The sequence below is a fragment of the Mytilus edulis genome, chromosome 7 (genome assembly GCF_963676685.1).
Source record: "Mytilus edulis chromosome 7, xbMytEdul2.2, whole genome shotgun sequence".
NCBI classification, from domain to species: Eukaryota; Metazoa; Mollusca; class Bivalvia; order Mytilida; family Mytilidae; genus Mytilus; species Mytilus edulis.
The window spans coordinates 8,749,565-8,772,948 of NC_092350.1; the positions used below are offsets into that span (position 1 = coordinate 8,749,565).

At 31.0% G+C, this 23,384-nt stretch overlaps 1 long non-coding RNA gene across 1 annotated transcript; it reads left to right on the forward strand.

The window, feature by feature from the left end:
• Positions 1-12,825: 12,825 nt before the first annotated feature.
• LOC139529859 (uncharacterized) lies at positions 12,826-18,169 on the forward strand. The gene is made up of 3 exons (XR_011665909.1): positions 12,826-12,952; positions 16,876-16,948; positions 17,680-18,169. It is a non-coding gene; the product is annotated as an uncharacterized lncRNA (long non-coding RNA).
• The last annotated feature ends 5,215 nt before the right edge of the window (positions 18,170-23,384 follow it).

Here is a 23,384-nt window from a genome sequence, read left to right on the forward strand (position 1 = left end):
TTTGCAGCGGGATTAAACGTTTTAATGGATCCAAACCTTCTCCCTTTTTCTGAAACAATAGCATAACATCATAACAAAGAAAAACATACGATAAAATATCAATTGGCGGACTTAATTCAATCAAAAAACGTATGATTAAACAATGAACGAATAAATTTGATCTGCGATATCTGAATACAAATGCATTTAATTAAATATTAGAGACAAACATTCATAACCAAAAAGCTAACAAACAAATTCAAACACAGGACATGACTGAGAAATATTTAACCAATCAATGTTCACTTAAGAAAAAAACCGGTTTTTTTATAATCTTGAAGTTTATACAAATGTTGTAAGAATAAGTGAAAAATTGAAGATATTACAAATAATGAAAGCTGGTGTACAGACAAGATCCATATAAATAAAAAATAACAAAAAAGCATTATAAACAGTATCAACAGGTCGAATAAACAAGAAAATACGATTTGAGAGTACTCGCAGTTACTGACAGCTAGTTAAAAGCCAAAACCAATAAATAATAAAAAATCATGCATCAGAGACTAAAATCGACTAAAACACATCACAGGGATTTAGTATTTTAACGTCATTAATAGTCAAAGAAGACATGACTTGTGCAATGCCAAAAATAAATGTATCGACAGGTAGTAGTATAGTGAATAGTTTACATAACCTAACAATGACTTTTCTGTTCAGCAAGCAAGATAACCAAAGATATTCCCTTTGTCTACACACTCATTGAAATCGGCTTTAATATTGCAAAAGTTCAAGCAATTAGGGCAAAACTTACCGAGTAAAAAATATCAAAAGGCCAATGTCTATCTACCTTCCACATTTCAGAAAATTCAGATCAGATAACGAAACTGGGTCCAGCAACATTTATAAGCAATTTAAGATTTTGACCCTCACAGTTTCCATTCACCACAAATATTCTCGTTACAACGAATCATTTTAAATACAAAAATACCAGTTGCAGCCTTTTTTTTATCTATTAATATATATATACGGATAAAGTTATGAAAGGCAGCAGGGTCACCAGGGCGAGGAGTCCATGTCATCTGAAATAAATGCTAAGCATAGATCTAGAAAGCGACAGATAATCATGACATTAAAAAAACTCTCTTCTTTTTGACTTTTTCGAACAAATTGACACATAAAATGAATTATATAGTATTGTGGAATTTTTAACTTGTGTTCAATTCATTGGTTACACCTTTTACTAGGATAACAATCCTGTCAAGTATGAGCTGGGTAAAATATTTCAGAAAAGAAGATGGAAATTTGAAAGTTTCCGTGGGTCAGGTGCAACAGCATACGAACAGCTAACATGTCTCATCAGGGTGGAAGCTAAAAAATCCACGAAAATTTGATTTAAAACCTTTATTGTTCCAACAAGTTATTGAGATTTTGTTAAGGATTTATCCATCTACGACAACAAGAAATTTTCTTTTAGAATTTACAGCTCTTCTATAAATATATGCAAAGCAAACTATTGATCAAATTGCTTGCTATGATTGTTTGGATGTTTGTAAACGACAGGTAAGTAGTCTGTTTACTATATTCTAGAATTTGTTTGGACAATAAACATTAACTTCAATTCCTGTCAGTTTGTATTTGTCCAATCAAATCCCAGTATGTATTGAAACTCCGCCTACCTATTGTTTGAAAACATCCACGCAAACATAGCAAGCAAGTCAATCAAAGTTTATTTTTGCATGCTTTTATAGAAGATCTGTACTATATAATGCAAAGAAGCGTACAAGTCTTTCGCCAAAAAATACCATCAATTTCTTTTTGTCCTATGAAAACGTCCGTACCATTTCCTTCCATTCATGATCATTAAATTGAACTGTAAAATATTTCTTGGTACCTTCTTAATTCCTTTATAAGTCTTATGTAAACATAAATATGACAATAACTGTAGTGAGCACAAGATTCACTGCATACTGTTAAAGTTCTGCTTCATCAAACATTAAAATGTGAACTTAAGTTTTGAGACTTTTTTAATCGACACGATTGGGATTTTTGTATATGAGAACATGGTTTTTCTATTAGTTGAAAATGCAGCTTTGAACTAGCTTTCAGTACCTGCGAGCATTCGTTGTTCAATGATGTGTGTCTTTGTGTTATTAATGTGATAGATTGTTGTGTTGGTACACCACTGTAACAATGAAGGAGGAAATGAGGAGGGTTGGTTGGGTGGAAGTGGGAAGGGGGTGCGGAGCGCTAACAAACATGTCTATGCGACATGGGCTTTGATCATTGTTGAAGCATCAATGTAAGGGGCATTTAATATCTTAATAAAACTATTCTTATTTTAGATACTATATATTGTTATCTGATATTGGACGAAAGATGTTGCCCTTTTATGTAATTATGTAATACAAGTTACGATCATATTATTAAACAGCCAAATGGATGCACAGGAGCTAAAATAGGAGTCATAGATCCTATTGACAGCAATTATCTGCCCAAATTTATTGATTTTGTAACATTTGTTTCAAATATGACCAACTTCTTACCCAAAATCACCAGCACCGTATCAGGACCCACCAGCACAATGACAGGACCCACCAGCACAGTATCAGGACATGAATAAATTGAGAAAATGCTAAATTTTAATAAATTGCAATGTTTTTTCACAAAATAGTTTTGTCGTGTGGATTGCGGTATAGAAAGTAGACTCTATGAGCATTTTTGTTTTATTTTTTCAGTTCTAGATTTTCTGAAAATGAGCATTTTTGTGTTACGCTTACTGAAACAGTTTAGAGGGTCAACTTTTTAATGGTTTACATATGAACCCATAAGAAACAAAATTGAAAAATCTCAACTGTTTTCTTCCATCTTTTATGAGTGAAAACGTCAAAAATCATTATTTTCGTCTTTGTTTACATTTTTTCATTGATCACCAGCACCCGTCAGGACCGAATCACCGGCACAGAACGTTACCATACCCACCGTGATGTTGGGTTTCGCTTTATTTTAATCTTTGTTTGGCTTTCTTTGCTATGTTGACCTGAAACGTTACGCACGCTGTTCCTACAACCCCAAGGATTTTAAACAGAATCTTCGAAATTTCCTCCGCAAACAAAATAAGAATGTTAGCAAACACGAACCACTATTAAAACAAATTTAATATATGTTTTAAATTATGATTTTATAGCTCTTGATCATATACTAAGTAATATATAGTATATTTGAGGATTAAAATAACAAATCTATGTGAAAAAAAAAAACGAATGTTCAACGTTACATTTATGAAAATACTGTTTTAGCTCTTATGTATAGTTATCCTATTTAGTATTCTCTGATCTTCCTGAAACTTGGCAGGAACAAGGACATGTGTCGGTTCTTTGTGGTGTTAAAGCCGTTATGTTGTCAAATTTTAATTGACTCGGTGGCTTAAGCTGGAATAAGAAAAATGTCTAACGACGTTTTTCGTTAACTCAACGACTGAAAGTGAATTTTATAAGTAGATATAACAGAAAATGAATAAAAAGAGTAAGACAATAATAACATCTACCAAAAGTACAAATATTTGCCTCATTGTTCGTGAGTTCAAATATTGCAGATTCTATAAAATCTTTTCTACACAGTCGTTTTTCAAGCGGTAGCCATTTTGTCCAAGTTGCTATTTCATTTTTTTAAAGCAGTTAACGCGTATTTTTTAACCGATAAGTTATTTATAATTGATCAAAACAAAAGTTAGATACACGAAGAGTACAAAATGCCAAGATTTTTTCTTATTAACTACATATTTGGGTCTTAAAGGAATAAAATGCTTCATCAAATTACAAAACGGTAACCAATTTGTCCGAACGTCTGAAAACGTCGAAAAATCCGAAAAATGCTAATTTCCAACGTTGTACATGTGCTAAAGTTTTTTAAAATAAATGTTCATGATGATTAGAACAATTCGTGTGGTGAAATCTGGAAAACGATGTTGATGGCTGTCGAAAAAGAAAGAATAGTGAATGTTGCTATAGACTCCGGCCGGGGACATAGCAATTTTCATTATAATCGTTTATAGCTTTTAACAATTTTTTAAAAAGAATGGTGAAATGGAAAAAAAATCTCATTACATGAACTTTGTTCAACATTTGCAATGACAAATTGGAGACACCAAGACAGTCCTCTAAATGTAAAATACGAATTTTAATTTATGTTGCGGGAGAACTCCGAAATAGATCATTTAAAGTCGTCACTTCAGTAAGGTGCATTCATCAATATTAAAAGACTTATACAAGTCCACGGCAATTTTTAATTTGTGAACTGTCCTGCTATGCATGTTATAACTGTCGTGATGAAAGTAATTCCTGTACTAGCGAAGCCGGAACTTTTCGTCAATATAAACTTGTTCATGAAAAGGAGGTAATTAAAAGACTATTCCAAAATAGCGACGAAAACCGTTTCATTGAATTATTAATAAAACCCGGTATTATATTACTCGTTTTACGGACGATCCAGGAGTAGATTACTATATTTTAAAATGTATATCAGAAGTTAAACAATTTAAGCAAGCAACTTTTAGTTGACCTGGGAAATAATTCTTGAGCTAAGGTTCAAGTAATTGAAGGGGTGTATTCGAGAAATTGTGTTCCAGGGAAAATACAATTCTATTCAAATTAGTCAAGGGTAAAAATGTTTCAATTTACTTGCAAAGTGTCAGATATATTTGTATTGGGGTTGAATTAAGATATAGAAATTTTACAATGACAGATGATATTCACCATAAAAGTTAAACATCCTATGATAAAAGTTTTGTACATTTAAACAAAAAATATTTATGGAAAACCGTATGTATACATGTACTTCCGTCCCAATTTCCCTTCCTATACATTATTTGCGACAGTACTGCATTTTTAGGTGAAATAACTTAAAGGGTAAACATTATTAAATCGATTTTCACAACTTGAGGTAATTTATGATCAAAATGACATCACAAAAAGAACAGAACCAGAATCAACCAACAACTGTTACATATAAAAAACCAAATAAAACTTGCATAAATTAATCGAAGTCAAAAACCCTCTTTGAGGTAGCAATACACAGTTAGGAGTTTAGTTTCGCATTTTGGCCCCGGTGGATTTTTCAAATAGGAAAGTTATTGTGTAATAAAATTCATTTTTAGAAAGCTGAGTGATAACTTAGCCTTCAAAGATGGTTTATAAGAGCATCAAGATTATTTTTTACATGTTTTATGGGCTATTTTCTGTTTGACAATCCGTATTTTCATAGCTAGACCGGCTATCGGTCCAGAAATTAATGTAATGTTTACAAACACTTTTTTTCTACACGAACTTTTTGACGCAATTTAAAAAAAAATGAGACGAAAGACATATGATTTTCATTGGATTTGCTGAATGATGTATGTACACAGTTTCAGAAAAGGTATTACTTCAAGCGATTGAAATTCTACTTTTAGCCAAATTTTGGGGAAATATGTGACATCTTTTCCCCCCTTTTTGCAATATTTTATAACAAATAAATGCAGATTGTTGCCATGGATTTACCCAAAAGAAATTATATTTTACCATTTTGGTAAAATCTATAAGGGCAAATTTTATTATTTTTTCCTAACTGTTTATTGCTACCTGACGCCGCATTTTAAGTGTAACGTCGTGTTGTAGGAACATCGTGCACAACGTTTGAGCGTCACTGATAAGTCTTATGTAGACGAAACACGCGTCTGGCGTATTAAATTATAAGCCTGGTATCGTTATTAACTATTAGCTTTTCGTAATTTCTATTGTATTGTTTATTTGTGTGTTTCTCTGTCCTGTATGTTCTCTCATTTATTTATAAATAAATTTTGATGTATATACTGTCTTCTGATTGGTTAAAAGTATTACTTTTTATTGTCAATGTTGTCAACTTTTATGGCGACACGCCCACTCTGACGTTGTATATTCATACGCCAACATGTATGTACGTTTTTATTGTGAAAATAAATAACAAAAAAGTCCTTTGATACTTATTTTTGATAGAAATTCATTCATAATGAATGGCAATAATTTATTTTGAATTTATTGAACCATTAAATGATTTTTTGACTCTTCACATGTTCGCTTACCCTTTCGGCAAGTATAACTGATGGATATCGAAGGGAGATTATATTCGACACATCTTAATACACGTACTTATATTAGCTATTATATTTTGACACACTTTATTTTAAGCCTTATATTTTGTACATATAATTATTCATATATCGGTTCTTCATTATGTCTATCAAATTTATACGTTAGCTGTATGTACTTCTATTGCATTGAATCTTAATAAAAGTTTGATGAACCTGATATAAAACCAACATTTACATGTACATACGGTATTAACATATAAACTTATTTAGATCGCGCGATCGCAGTGGTGGCTGAACTAAAACCTGTTAGTTAGGAAATAATTTCTCATTGGCTGTAATGATCATTACAAAACCTTCATTCTGTTTAGCTGAATGTTGTTATCTTTAAATAAAAGAGTTTCCGTCCCAATTTGTTTTATGTAGCGTGTGCATATCTGTTTGAGTAGTTAGAATTCCTGCGATATCTAAAACACTGCGAAAAATACAGCTAGACCTGAATCGTCTATAGTATAGCTTGTTTTGAAATTCCAAATTTTTAACTTGTTAATATTTTTAATGAGGTTAAAAGATATTTATCAAGAATACATTAATTGTATCTCAGATGTTTATCATATTTAGACTTAAAACTATCAATTGATATACATCATAACATACGGAAATTTGTATTCTAATAAAGATTATTTATTATTGAGAAAGAATTTTCCATTTCTAAATATCATATGTCAGTGTAGATTTGAAATTTGAGCAGATAAATTACGAAAAGATTGTCGCAGGTGACTTTGAAATTATTTCAATGTTTTGCCAAAAAAGCAGGAAAGGTAGGTTGCATATTTTTTATCCGGTTAACAGTGGTCAGGTTTCATTTCTCCAAAATTGTCGACTGTATAAAAGTTTAGGTTAAATAGGTGCAATAAAATTTACTTTTATACTTTATATATCCTCTACGATCAACAGGACCTCGTAAACGTATATTAACACAGCTTGCATTTTCGAAAACGTATTACTTAAACTATGTCTCTTATATTAAGAATAATAGACATTTGCGGAAACTGTCATACGCCTACGATTAGGATTACAGTTACAGGTAACATTTAAATCTTGGGCTTTCTCAAAGTGTAAAAATAAGCCGTCGATCCCAAACAATATAACGATAGTGATGTAACGATGTTTTTCTGTGGTTGAACGACGATTTTTTTCTTATGTATTTGCAGCAATGTGCTAACATTAATTAATGTATACGGTGTTATCCAGGTTGAAAATTCTGTAATTGTACGAAGTATGATAGAATGAACTAACATTATTTTAAAAATAAATTTAAAACGAGACACACTAAATATCGCAATTGTCGTTGCAGTAGCTAGATATATATAGATCGGGACAATTACTTTGTGTTAGGAAAGGTGCATTCAACCATGGAGCATGTTAGCATGTTTCTCTATTTTATTTTGATTTAAAGAGAATGAGGAAATACAGCGGAAGGGTGTTTTTGAGCTATTTATTCTCCATGAAATTTCTCTTGCCGTTCGGTGTAATTTTGAAACCTTTTTTTTAGAAGAGGACAAACAAACACTTTTGTCTCCGTTTTGGTTTAAACAGAAAAATAGAAAAAAAAATCACAACTATTCGCGAAAAGAACCCTAATAAAAACAGTTATCATCGATCATCTCTATTTCAGAAATATATTTTAGGCTGTTCGCCAGACTCAGTTGAATTGTAAGAATAGGTGTACTCAATGCAAATAGTTAAAACTTTGCTATCTATGTTTTCAACAGCAACAAACAAAACATTACAAACGAGTTCCAATTTGTTTTACTTTTATGCAGTTATTATAATAGAGATCTTGGGAATCATTAAGTATGGACGTTTTCTTTTTTTCGCAGTGTCGATAATTTTCTCCCATGAACATTGGTGCGACTGGTATGCTCGAAACATGAGCTTTTACACCTGTTTGGAGACTGGTACTATATTCATGGAATTGTAATAAAGAGTGCACTCACGACACAGGGGTCGATCCAGCCATTTTCAAAAGGGGATTCCAACCCAAGATAAAAGTGGGTGGGGTCCGACCATATGGACCTATTCAGAAGCATTGATCGGCAAGAAAAGGGTGTTTCGACCCCAGGAACAGCCCGTGATCTCTTACTGCGACGTTTTTCATTTCAACACAAAGTTTATACGCAAACCTATTCAATTGATTGATAGGGATAAAAGTGCAAAAATTTATCTGGAGAGACGAAATTGTTAAAAAAAATCAAGATAATCTATTTAAGTCAGCAAGGCAACAGTTGCGGATACAAAGTTACATCTAGTTCAGAATTTGATGCGTCATTGGCTTTATTCTGGACTGACCTTCATCGGGTTCTAGCAAAGCAGAACATTTGAATGTTCATGTATACCAATACACGACATAAAAATAATCACATCGAGCATAAAACAAAACAATAGTTGAAGTTGTTGGTTTCATGATTTCAGTATTTAGGTGTCTGACCACCAAATCAAAATTGCATTTTTTTCAACCATATTTTAGTTTCAGGTTTTTTTTCACAGCTTTCTACAAGCTTTTCCTCACGTTTATTAATAACTTAATACAAACCAGGTATATCCCGAATTGTACATGTATCCCCCATCTCCAACCCTATTTTCAATCAGTGCTCAAAAACTTGTAATGAAACTCTTCCGTTCGGAAGATAACTACTACTAAAAGTAAGCACTAGTTTTCTGGTAATCTTAAATAAGTATACTATAGAGCGAAACAATCCGCCATTTTTAATGCAAACTTAAGGACAATTAAATTTCGGCCCAAAATGATCTAAATTTATTTTCTTTTCACTAAAAGTTTCTTTTCTGCAAAGTTGTTGGTAAGTTTAAGTTAACAAAGAAATCTAGAGCACTATTGTTTGCCAGCGAAGGCCTACGTTTAACGTTGTAAATTGAAATGAAGGAATTGATGTCACATTTTGATGTAGTTCAGGCGAATTTCAATCGTTATATTTAGAAAAGCTATGATTATTCACAATTTATCTTTTAAGAGGCATGTCACATTACATTGTCTTTTTGGTTTTTTATAATAAAGATAAATTATACAGCAGTAGAAAAGTGCCAAAACCTACAAACTTATTTCAGACAGTAAAAAACGAATATAACACCACTAATAGATTGAAACATTATACGAATACAATTTTTTTAATAAACCGTTTTAGGATGTGTCTCTTATATTTGTTTTTAGTATAACTAATTTTGCGATGTTATTTAAAAAAAATGTGTAATGTGTTTTGTATTATAAAAGGTGAGTCGCAAATACATTATAATTATTTCAATATATTTTTTACGTGTTAAAAATAAGTGTACAAATATAGTTCGAGCAACAGCAATACTCATACTTTTACCACATTACATTATATTTATATTCACTAGTAAACATGTATTCACATATTCTATTCCAAAACTATAAGTTATGCTTAGTGAATAGCATATGCTTACCCCGATTCTTGAAGAGCCAATGCAGTATCAAAAATAAACAATAAAAACCATGCAAACACCAACATGCGATCCATTTTACAGTCTTTCCATGTGATATTCTATTGTGGCATAACCAGTTCCCTTTGGGAGAACTGACTTTATACAACGGTAGGTTATATCTGGACCAATCACGATCAATTTCAGTCAAAGTTGTACATATCGATTACTAACATAATCTGCTAACATAATATCATAGATTAAAATGATTGCACTTTCGTTTACTGTGGTCCATTTTCATATTAACAGTATTAACATGAACCCCATCTACGATCTTCAAAATACTGAGAAATTTTTATAGAGCAACTAATAAAGATACGATAAAACTGCACCCTGTAATTGTAAACTAATATTTTTTTGAGTTTTTATCGTCAGTTGATTAAAATGTTTTCTTTGTTCATTATCAGACCTACATGAAACACAATTGTTATCTTTTATGTAATAGTTAATATGGGCCGGCACTAAGCCGGTCCATTATATGATATGGTTGTGAGATTGTTACATGATTTACTACGCATTTTTATCGTTATTTTCTGTATATGCAAAATAAAAGATTTTAGGTAATTAAAATAAATACAATTTTATTAATGAGAAGAAGATGCCGAAATAAACATAAATATATTTATAACAATGAATGTTCATTGTTTTTTATATGCACAGAATGCTTGACTCATATTTCACCGTGTAGAACGCCATATGCGAGGTGTCGGATTTGTTTGACACGGGGTGGCGGTTTTGAAGTGGAGAAAAACGATCAAGGTAAGTTCAAGTATCAAAATGTCTTTTTTGAGAATTCTTAGTACCAAATAACGTATTGCACGGAATGAACCGAAACATAATATATTTCTAGCAAGCAGAAATAGACGTTTTCCGAGCTCTGTTTTCCAAAACACCTCTCCATATAGTTTTCGTGTCGCAAATTTTGAGGCTTCGTATGCAAGTTTCAGGGTAAAAACGACTTTTGACGATTTTTTCCCCATATGATATATACACAAATTTAACCACATGCAAGCTTTTAAGTACAAATTCATTTGTTGAAAAACTCAGTTTACATCAAAATATAATGTGTCGCTCGGGGTGCCAGATTTTGCGTCGCAAGGGGTGAGTAGATGTAACTTTGATAGTCACGAGTTTCAAAATCAAGTCTTGAAAATGAATTAAATGATATTCCATTTCATCAAGTGCACTTAAATGATATTCTGGCCCAAAATTTTGGTAAGCGCACATATTAACTCCCCTTGTTTCTTTTGAAATGAGGCTCGAAACAGAAAATTAACCGATCTTTCTTGATACTGGATGAAACACGTTATACAATATTTGCTTGTCATCATTCATTCTCATTTAAGTCACTACAAATGTTAGAGCTCATTTACCATTTTGAGACATTACTGTCATATGTATAAATTCCTGTTTGATTTAGTTTAACCTTGGAAGTATTCCACTGAATTTAACAATACTTCCCTGGTTTAAAAATAAACCAAGATTTAATTCTGATATTATTAGCGGAAGTCAAATTCGTGTTCGAAACCGTGATCAAAAAATATTATGACTGCATCATGATTTGAATGACCGCCCTTTAAGGTAACACAATAAGTAAGACATATATATCAATATCTTGCCCTGTAATGATGAGTTTTGAGGCTTCGTATGCAAGTTTCAGGGTAAAAACTACTTTTGACGATTTTTTCCCCATATGATATATACACAAATTTAACCACATGCAAGCTTTTTAGTACAAATTCATTTGTTTAAAAACTCAGTTTACATCAAAATATAATGTGTCGCTCGGGGTGCCAGATTTTGCGTCGCAAGGGGTGAGTAGATGTAACTTTGATAGTCACGAGTTTCAAAATCAAGTCTTGAAAATGAATTAAATGATATTCCATTTCATCAAGTGCACTTAAATGATATTCTGGCACAAAATTTTGGTAAGCGCACATATTAAATCCCTTGTTTCTTTTGAAATGAGGCTCGAAACAGAAAATTAACCGATCTTTCTTGATACTGGATGAAACACGTTGTACAATATTTGCTTGTCATCATTCATTCTCATTTACGTCACTACAAATGTAAAAGCTCATTTACTATTTTGAGACAATACTGTCATATGTATAAATTCCTGTTTGATTTAGTTTAACCTTGGAGGTATTCAACTGAATATAACTTCCCCGGTTTAAAAATAAACCTAGATTTAATTCTCATATTATTAGCGGAAGTCAAATTCGTGTTCGAAACCGTGATCAAAAAATATTATGACTGTATCATGATTTGAATGACCGCCCTTTAAGGTAACACAATAAGTAAGACATATATATTTCAATATCTTGCCCTGTAATGATGAGTTTTGAGGCTTCGTATGCAAGTTTCAGGGTAAAAACTACTTTTGACGATTTTTTTCCCATATGATATATACACAAATTTAACCACATGCAAGCTTTTTAGTACACATTCATTTGTTTAAAAACTCAGTTTACATCAAAATATAATGTGTCGCTCGGGGTGCCAGATTTTGCGTCGTAAGGGGTGAGTAGATGTAACTTTGATAGTCACGAGTTTCAAAATCAAGTCTTGAAAATGAATTAAATGATATTCCATTTTATCAAGTGCACTTAAATAATATTCTGGCCCAAAATTTTGGTAAGTGCACATATTAACTCCCTTGTTTCTTTTGAAATGAGGCTCGAAACAGAAAATTAACCGATCTTTCTTGATACTGGATGAAACATGTTATACAATATTTGCTTGTCATCATTCATTCTCATTTACGGCACTACAAATGTTAGAGCTCATTTACCATTTTGAGACAATACTGTCATACATGTATGTATAAATTCCTGTTTGATTTAGTTTAACCTTGGAAGTATTCCACTGAATATAACAATACTGCCCCGGTTTAAAAATAAACCAAGATTTAATTCTGATATTTTTTTTTTTTTTTTTTTTAACAATTAAATCATCTTTATTGCACTAAATGCTGTTTAACAATTTACCTAGCTTACAGCATTAGGCTAAGTATCCCTGTATATCAGTTATTATACATCCAGGGAGAATATATAATAAAATATTATATAAATGTTAGTATTATACAATTAGACATAATACATAAATTAAATTAAATTAACATCAATATGCATTGATTCAGTCATTAATAATGAAAAAAAATTGTCTGCTTACAAATCGGGAAAAATAACGGATCTACACCGTTTCGTTTTGTAATTATTATGTATGTTTACTTTCTCACAGGTTACCTGTGTAGTATGTGTATTGGAGTTACTTTCATATTCTTTTATGTTTTGAAGGATTTATTTTGTCTAAGCTTATTTGCTTGACTATGCTAGTGTAAAACATAACTAAGTAAGTTTATAAAACTATTTTAAATTCAAATCAAAAGGTTGTTTGCTATGCGGGTTTATTTTGGCCCCACGTGGTAAAATATTTATACAAGGCCAAGGGAAGTTAGCATATGTTTATTTGTTAAAAACAAACTATACCTTTACTCACAGGTTACAATATACTGATGTCTTTAATAACATATTCCCGGTTTCTATATTTCTTATCGCATTTAATCTTATAATGTCATATATTTCCTTTTTGAAGATTTTAAAGATTTCTATCTTTGTTTCTTTTTTGTTTGAAACAAAATGTGCCTTATATATTGAGAAGAATATAACTGTTATCAGGGTGTTTATATCAAAATATTTTACATCTGCCATTTTATAGCCAGTTATTAAATTTTCTAGCCTTAAAATATGTCTATCTATTTGAAGATAAAGTAATAACTTGTATATTTCTTGCCAGTAAGTATTATTATAAGGGCATGTAATAAAAAAATGTTTATAATTGTCAATTTCTTTGCAAAAATTGCAAGAATTGTTTTCTAATACTTTCCACTGTGCTAATAAGTCATTGCATGGAAGAATAAAGTTGAGTAATTTCCATTTAAACATTTTAAATTTGTTGTTTTCTAGGTAATTAAATATAAAATTAAGAGTGCTTTTAAATTTCATATTTAAATTTTCTTCAAAAATTCTTTCCCACTTCAGAATACCTACAGGTTTTTCTTGCTTATAAGGGGCAATTAGTATTGAATATATTTCTTTATTACCCATTTCTGGATAGATATTATGATTGAGTAGTATTTGCAGATTTTTTGTTTTCTTTATATTTACTTTTGTTTTAAATGAGCTTTCTTGCTTTAAAATATTCTGCCAATGTTTTGGAATAGCTTTCTTTAATAATGATAATTCTCTAATCCAATCCCGTTTATCTTTTAATTTAAGTAATATTTTATTTTCTGATATATGACCTCTTTCATCAAGTATGTCATTTACATACAGAATATTATGTTCAATCCATTTAGTAAATAATAAGTGTTTTCCTTTTGTTTGTATGTTATGATTGCCCCATAAAATCTGCTTTCTTATGTCTAGAAACGATTGTGGGATCTTTGTCTGTCCTCCCTTAACATTAATCCAAGTTTTAATCAGTTGCTGATAGAACTGGGGAAGGGATTTAAATATTTTTTTGTCTAACATATTAACATTTTTAATATTCATTTGAAATATCAAGAGGTTTTTACCAAATTTGTTTAAGTAAGCTTGGGGTATGATTGACCAATTATCACCAGAATTTTGTTTAAGTTTTAAAATCCACCGTATTTGAAGAGCTTTGAGATATAAGTCTATGTCAATCATTTTTAACCCACCTTCTAGATAGTTTTTACAAAGAGTTGCACGTTTAACTTTATCTTTTTTCCCATTCCATATGAAATTATATACTAGAGTTTTAAACTTTTGTATTATTTCTTTTGATATGTACATATTTGATGCGATATAAGTTAAATTTGGAAGAATTAGTGATTTTACTACTATTATTTTACCTATTAATGTTAAATTTCTTTTCATCCAGTTTGATATAATTTTTTCACATTTTTTAAGCTGTTTATCAGTGTTTAGTTTTTGACAGTCTTGATTGTTATAACCAAAGTAAAAGCCAAGACTTTTAATATTATCTGTTTTCCAATTTATGTTTTCAAATTTGTCTCTGCTATGTTTAAGTTTTCCCAACCAAAATCCCTCTGTTTTATTTCTGTTTAGTTGTAATTCTGATAAACTTCCAAAAGTTTCAATTATATTCATTGCTAAACTAACATCTTTTGGTGATTTAAGAAATAGTGTTGTATCATCTGCAAGTTGACATATTTTAAGTGAGCAATTTTTACCATCTAGTTTCACCTCTAAACCTTTGAGATTATTATCTTCTCTTAGTTTAATTGCCATAATTTCAACTACTAATACGAAGGCTAACGAAGAAATTGGACATCCTTGTCGAATTCCACGAAAAATGTTAAAACTGCTGGACACCCAACCGTTGTTGAGTATACAACCTTTTATGTCTGTGTACATTGTTTGAATCCATCTTATAAAACTACTTTTAAAGCCAAATTTTACCAAGGTTTCTGACATAAAGTTCCATTCAAGGGAGTCAAATGCCTTAGAGAAATCAACAAAAAGTATAGCACCATCTACTTTAAAGTTCTCTGAGTAATCAATAATATCTTGTATTTGCCTTATATTGAAGCCTATGTATCTATTTTTTATATAGCCTTTTTGATCAGTATGAATTATTTTTGGTAATACTTGTTTTAATCTTTGAGCAAGTGCATAAGTCAACAATTTTACATCATAATTTAACAGAGTTATTGGACGATAATTATTTAAAGAAAGTGGATCTTCTTTTTTATATATTAATGATATTGCTCCAATTTTTTGTGAAGTTGATAATTCTCCTTTTTTATAGCAAAAATTAAATACTGATACAATTAAATCTTTTATTTTTTCCCAAAATTTTCTGTAAAATTCAACATTAAGTCCATCTAGACCTGGGGCTTTATTTAGTTTCATTTTGAATATTGCATCTGTGCATTCCTGCACTGTTATTTTTCCTTCACATAAATCACTTTCACTATCACTTAATTTTGGACATTTTTTAATATTGTTAAAGTACTTTTTAGTATCTTCCACATCAGGCTTAGTTGAGGAATATAATGTTTTATAATAGTTAACTTCAAGGTTAAGTATTTTTTCTTGATCAGTAATTATATTATTGTTTACATCATACAATCTAGTAATGGTTTTTTTGCACTGCCTGGCTTTTTCAAGACCTAAGAAGTAAGAAGTATTTTTTTCTCCTTCTTCAATCCATTTCACCCTTGATCTTATTTGATTGCCTTTAATTTTTTCATTATATAGATTTCCTAACTCTTGTTCTACTTTCTCTATTTTTTCAATCTGGGAGGTATTTGTTTCATAATCATTAACTCTGATGTTAGTTGTATGAATTTCATTATTAAGTTGCTTAAGTTGATTTTCTAACACATTGATTGAATCTTTTTTGTTGAGGGCTTTTAATTTACAGAATTGAATTGTACAATCTCGAACCTCTATTTTAAAAGTGTCCCATAAAGTAGCTAGATTTATTGAATCATTTGCTTTAATTTTATAGTTGTTAATTAGATTGTATATTATTTTTAGGTAGATTTCGTCGTTTAAAACGCTACTATTTAATTTCCAGTATCCGCGTCCTTTATTATTTCTTGATATTTGTAATTTTAAAGATACACTATTATGGTCAGTGTATTGAATAACAATTGGTCTAATATCACAAGAGGAGCAATTTTTTTTAATTTCAGTACTAACAAGGAAGTAATCAATTCTAGTGGCTTCTGTTTTATTTCTTTTACACCATGTGAAGTGAGTTTTATCTCTGTTTTTTTTCACGCCATATATCTTTTAATTTTAAAGATTTAATTAAAGTTTTAAGTCCGCAGACTGGTTTATCAAATTTTATTCTTTTATTTTTACTTTTAGTATCTTTTTCAGATAAAATATCGTTAAAGTCTCCTCCTATTATTAGTTGTCCAAGACTATATTTATCTATAAAAGTTTTAACTGTTTTAAAAAAAATGTTTCTTAGCTTAGTATTATTTGGTGCATAAACGTTTGCAATTGTAAGTATGCTTTCGTCAATTTCTATATTTACGAGAAGAAGTCTTCCATCTTTATCTTTATAAAAGTCAATAAATTTGTAGTTAAGCCTACTTTTTAACCATATAGATACCCCTCTAGCATTGCTCTGACCATTACTGAAGAATAATTCACCTTCAAACTCTTTTTTTAAAGATTCTTCTAAGTTGTCAGTAAAGTGTGTTTCTTGTATTAGGAGAATATCACATTTTTGTTGTTTTGTCCATTCAATTAGTCTTTTTCTTTTTTCAGATTGCTGTAATCCCTTAGCATTAACTGTACAGATGTGAAGTTTTTGATCAGCCATAATTGTTAATGTAAAAAGGTAAGTTTATGTTTGGGGAACCCCCATCTATTGATAGTATCAATTATCGATTTTATTCTTTCTGTTACCAGTTCACGAGTATTTACTTTATTCAACAGGTGAATAATTATCGGCAGTTTTGCTGTACTTTTAGCATTACATTCTTTATACTTTCTACAAAGTGCACATGGTTTTACTATAAGAAGTGATCCTACATAAAAACATATTAAATAGTGATCAAATTTAATCACAATAATTAGATACACAGTATCAATAATGTTTAGCTTTACGGTATTATGTAAAAGAATATTACACAATGTTGTTTTCAAATTGACAATACATACAGTTTTTACACATGATGACCTCGCCTTACGGGTCATTATTTGGGTCAACAACGTGACTTTGTTTACAAACTGAGCTGTGACAATCATATACCACACACAGTTTGTGAAGACAATAATTGAGAAATAAATTTTACTCAATACAAAAATAATATAAATATTACAATAATTCTGTAGAGACAAATATTTACATGAATATATTATACAAAAGATATATTTACATAGTTTACAGTAGATAAAGATAATTAGTTCTTTATGTAAATATGTACATTTTTTTTTATCAGTACTATATGTGTTTCTTTTGTCAGGTCTTAATCGTAATGTTTTATTATTCTCATGCTTCTTTGCTTTTAATTTGCTAAATTGTTTTTTATAGCTGTTGAATGCTAAAAAAATTATGAATTTTTTCAGGAGATATATGTAATGGTTTGCATTATGAAGTGGATTATATCTGTTTACCAGTTTGGACTCAAAGCTTTGCACATAATTTAGATACGAAGTATGAGCATATATGGAGCTATAAGTGTGATTCTGTATGGGAACATCTGTTGTCAATTTACTTATAAATTTTTGTGTGCAAAAGTGTGTCTGTTGCATATTTGTATACAGAATTAATAAAAGATATGCGTGTTCATTTTGTGATCTAAGAAGAAGAATTTTGAGGCACATCTGGATTAATTGGAACTGTAGTGAGAAAAGTGCGAACTTTATATAAAAGATGCAATTCACCAAAGATATATATTGTGAAATATGAGTGTACCTATGACTGCATGTATATCGAGTGGTACTAAATTCAACTCTACTGTGAATGAGTTTTGTTACACATGTCATCATGATTATACACAAAATAAATATCACTGAACATGTATTACAGTATAATAATAAACTAGTTTTACTTTTATTTGTTTTCATCGGAGTTACAGCCCTTGACTAAGGTAGCGGGTTGTTTTCAGACAAGAGAAAAATTGTAAAATTCGAAGCAGATTACTGATTAACTGCAACATTTTGATGTGTAAGGTTTACCAAAATCATTTCTTTTGACAATTTGCACGATCTTAATATACCAGAATATTCTTAAACTCTTGAAAAATGGCAAAATCTAATGAGAGCCAGGGTGAAGAAAAAATGGCGTCGTATGCTGACGTAACCAAAACTGATCCAAAGACAATAACCTCTTCAACAATGACTGGAGTCAAACCAGTCTTCGTTCAAGAAATAGATGTATTTGGTTCACTAACAGATCGAGTCACAACAAAAACACTGTACCTTACAAATGTTGAAATGTACCAAACCCTAGGTTATTCAGTTGAGGCACGTTCCATCATAGGACTTCAACGAATAAGAGGGCTCTGGCGAATATACCTCGATTGTGAGTCCGCTAGAGACCATCTTATCTGTAAGGGAGTGGAAATTCGGGGTAAAAAAATCAACATTTACTCAAGAAACCCTCGGGTAACCATACATGAGAACATAGACACTGTAAGATTGAGAGTGAAAGATGTTCCACTCTCTGCCGATGACGGCCAAATATTAAGAGCTCTAGAAGAACGGAGCTGTGTAATAATGAACCACTTTAGAGAACGTCTTAGGTATGAGAATGAAATCACAAACTGTCTCACTGGTGATAGAATCATCATATGTCAGGGTCCTTTATCCCAAGACATTCCTCGCTCTATTACTATAGGCAAATACAGAGCGACAGTCATGTACCGTGATCAACCATCTACAAGCAATCGTCCCAAAAAGTGCTCGAAATGTCTAGCTGATGGGCATAATTTTAGCAATTGCCCCAATGACTGGGTTTGCAAATCATGTGGTAAGGAAGGTCATAAACAAATTGACTGTACAGAAAATGACCTCCCTGATAACACTCAACATCCTAATGAACATCAAAGCACAAATGAAAACACAAATGATGCTGAGGACACTACTGTAGAAAATGATACAACACAACAACCAAATCACACAGATGATCCATCTACAAATAGCGAACATGAATCAACCAGTGTATATGAAGAAGACATTGATATGTCCCAATCAGCAACATCTCTGGAGGCAGAAAAAAAGAAGAAAAAAAAATCAAAGAAAGAGAGAAAAACAACACAAACTCAAATTACCTCATTTGTATCGGAGCAACAGGAGTCTATATCAACTCCGGCTAAACAAAAAAACAACAGAAACGTGGAACGGTCTCCAGTTACCCCGACCCATGTTTTGCATGACAAAGAAGGTGATACCACAGCCAAACGGTCAAAAACTTTGGCAACTTAATAACAACCACTGAAACTAAATGGCATTTATCAGTACTGTATACGTACCAACAAACAGTTTACAGAACATTTATATGAATTCTGATATTATTAGCGGAAGTCAAATTCGTGTTCGAAACCGTGATCAAAAAATATTATGACTGCATCATGATTTGAATGACCGCCCTTTAAGGTAACACAATAAGTAAGACATATATATTTCAATATCTTGCCCTGTAATGATGAGTTTTGATGATAATAAAGGTTATATACAAACGAACGTGTCTTACTGATACAAAATAAGAACATGTGGGCAGTACTATGTGGTTAATCAATAGAATCTTTGATAGCTTTGTGACCATTGACAAGCAATACAAAAAGAGGTATATTATGGATTTATGGATAACAAAATATAATGAATTCGAAATACATTTTTATACGCCCGCAAAATATTTGAAAACAATTAGGGGGGAGGGGAGAGTAAAAAAGAAATTTTTAGGGCACAATTATTTCTAAAGATTTCAAATATTAACTGAAAAAATTTCTTCAAATATTTTTTTTTCGCCAAAAAAAATAATTGGGGGGGGGGAATTTTTTTTAGTGCAGGTCAGTTCTCAACAGCTTAGTGTATTGCACGAAATCCAAAAAAAGGGGGGTAAAACAATTTGTAATTTTGGGATGAGGGGGATCAATTCGCAACAGCATGGTGTATTGCACAATAGTCAAAAAAAAATATATAAATTCAAATCATATAACTAATTCTAAGTTCTTTGACTACAGTTATTATGTGTCAGAAACCTTTTATTTGTCAAATATTTAATTAAAATCCAAATTAAGACCTGTATCATGTCAATGTTTGTTCCAACTGTTCAGGGTTGGGCCTTTGCGGTTGTATCCAGCTGCGCTCGGCGAAGCAATTATTATATTTGAGCTGGTAAGAGAATTAACAAGACAACTATTGGGAAATATTGTGGGAATCAAAATATGAATGAAGATGTGTCTACGCGAATGAATTATTCAACGCCAACTTTATCCGTTTTATTCTGCACAGCAAAATTGTTCACCTGTCCCGTCCTTGCCATTCTTCAACATCTGTTAGTATACAAGGAACGCACTTGTTGAGTGCAAAGTGTATACCAAGTTGGATTGATTGAAAGATGTTAAATGACGGACAATTTTGCAAGTTTTGATAATGTTAGTTTTTGAATATATGCTACTTGTCATCTCAAATGCTTGACGCTTTTCGTAAATGTATATAGTTGCAAGATTTAAACGTAGATAAAAGTACATGTATGATAAAACAATTTCATCAGATGCACCTTGTGCACTTTAAGTTTAGAAAGTTCAAAATCAATAACGCTTTAGAGCATACAACAAAAGGGGCTTAAACAGAACAGGAAGCATTATACAGAGCTTGGAAATTAATTGTTCTTACATTTATGTACGTTGCCATCCTTCTTTTTATTCAACTGCAAATAAATCACTCGGCATTGTGATTCTACAAGGATATTAATCTCCTTTGCTTTCCGTTAAACCACCAAAAGATAACCCTTCTTTGATTTCAACTGAGGTTTTGATTTTGTTAAAACTAATCAAATAATTGACAATCAACGAAAAAACGAACCCTTTGAAATGTTAAGCTGTTCTTTCAATGTAATGTATAATTTGTCATATTTATTGTACTATTCTAAGATTCTGTGAAATGTGGTCAAAGTGTTAAATATCCTTTGTCACTTATAATGTATTTATTTTTAAATTGAAATTTTTAACACTTTTAAAGAAAAAAAGAAACAAACAATTTTGATAATCTTTCGCGTTGTTTGATAAATAATCGCTTCACATGATATTGTTTATCAAACTGACATGCATGGTACTATTTATTAGACGTTACTGGCGTTGAACTATCTGTCAGTAACTGTGAGTACTCTTATATCTGTCCTTAATGTCTTTTCGTGATGTCTTCCCGATTGTACCACTTTTTGAAATTACGGGTAAAAATGTAATGAAATTTTGTGACACCATCACGACATTTTAATACGGGACAACTTGGAATTATTTTGATAGTGATTATTTAATTTTTAAAGAGTGTTAGAGTTAACTAAAGGGTACTAATGAATGTACCTTTTAAAATTTGAATAAAAACATGAACAAATAATAGTATATCCATATTTCATTTGCACATAGTGAGTACAATTGAAGTATCATAAAACATTGAATATAATAAGAAGTCAAAAATTTTAGTCTCAGATGCATATCTTTTAGTTATTTTTTATCGGCTTTTAACTAGCTATTAGTAACTGCGAGTACTCTCAGATCATACTATGTGTCTTTGTTGTGGTGATGTAAAACTATCCGTCCACGTTTACTCTATGTTTTTGTTAGATGTTTTTCTGTTTATCTGATGAGATATGGTTAGCTTTCTCAACTGATTTTTAAAGTTTAGTTTTATGTTGTATGTTTCAGCACTGTTCCAGGTTATTGGAAGAGTTGGCGCCTTCAAACAAGTTTAGCCCTGCATGCTTATCAATACAGAAAATTGTTGGGTTCACGTGAATCTGACGTTTGGTGATTGCAGTCTACAATAGTGCAGATAATGTTGTATTAATATTCCCTGACTTCCCTAATAAATTGCAAAGACTTATGGAAACATATCTCTATCAACAAGTCGTGTATACTCTAGAATGAAAATAATTCTTTTTTATTTAAATTGCATGCATTATTTCTATATTTATTTAAAAACTTTACAGAGAAAAATTTATTAAAATGTCTGTATTGATATCTGTTTTATAGCATAACATTGTAAATATATTTCATAAATCATAGATAATACATTTTTTTAGTCAAAAGTGCATTAATTTAATGATTTAAAAATACTTTTTTTTTATATTTTAATAAAAATTAGTTCTTGTTTATTTAGCAACAGCTTAAACAACAGTTTCCTTGTTTATCTAAGAGCATTTAATTCCACGAAATAATGTGGGACAATGAGAACTTTTCAGGAGGGATAATCAGAACTCTAAAATTTAAAAAAAGTGGGTAGATATAATTAACCTGCAACCACCTCTCTGTGTTTTTTTAAATGTATTTCTGCTTTGTATCAATCTGATGAGTTAAGCCCTTTTCAACTGATTTTTGTAATGTTTATGTTGCATTTTGTACACTGGGACAAACCCCGCCACAATCAATATGTGCTGTCCCAAGTCAGTAATTGAGTGGTTAACGTTTTAAACTGTTTCTCAAATTTGATTTTCGCTTATTGTTTTGCATAGTTCTTGTTGTACAGTTTCACTAATGTCCAAGGTTTAGTGTAGTGTTTGGCGCCAACAAACTAGTTTAACCCCTCAACAACCTCATGTGCGGTGTCTTATTGTTGTTAAATTCGGTATCATATGGAGAGTTATGACATAGGCAATCATACAACACCTTCTTTTCATAACTATCGACAGATTCATGTTACACATTGCGGTATGGTATACAGAAAATCTATGCATTTGTAACACTCAATATTTCTTATGATAAATAAAGATTATGTGAAGAGCTAAAACTTAAAAATATTCAGCAAGCCCTACTTTTGACACAGAAATTAGAATTCTGACAAAGTTTTCAAAGTGACTTTCAGACTCACAAGTCGAAAACAAACTGACAACGCCAATAATAATTTTCATTAATGAATTACAAAATGAAACTAGGTTCAAACTTCGTCAGGCAAAGTAAGACTAGAAGGAATTTGGCTATTTGGTTATGTCCCTCCTCGTTAGAGAGACTCTAACATTTATACTTTTGATATACATCACCAGCTTTCAAAAGTTTGAATTGAGGTTTTCACTATGTAATAAAAAAAACATGCAGGCGCTTGCTGTCCAATTT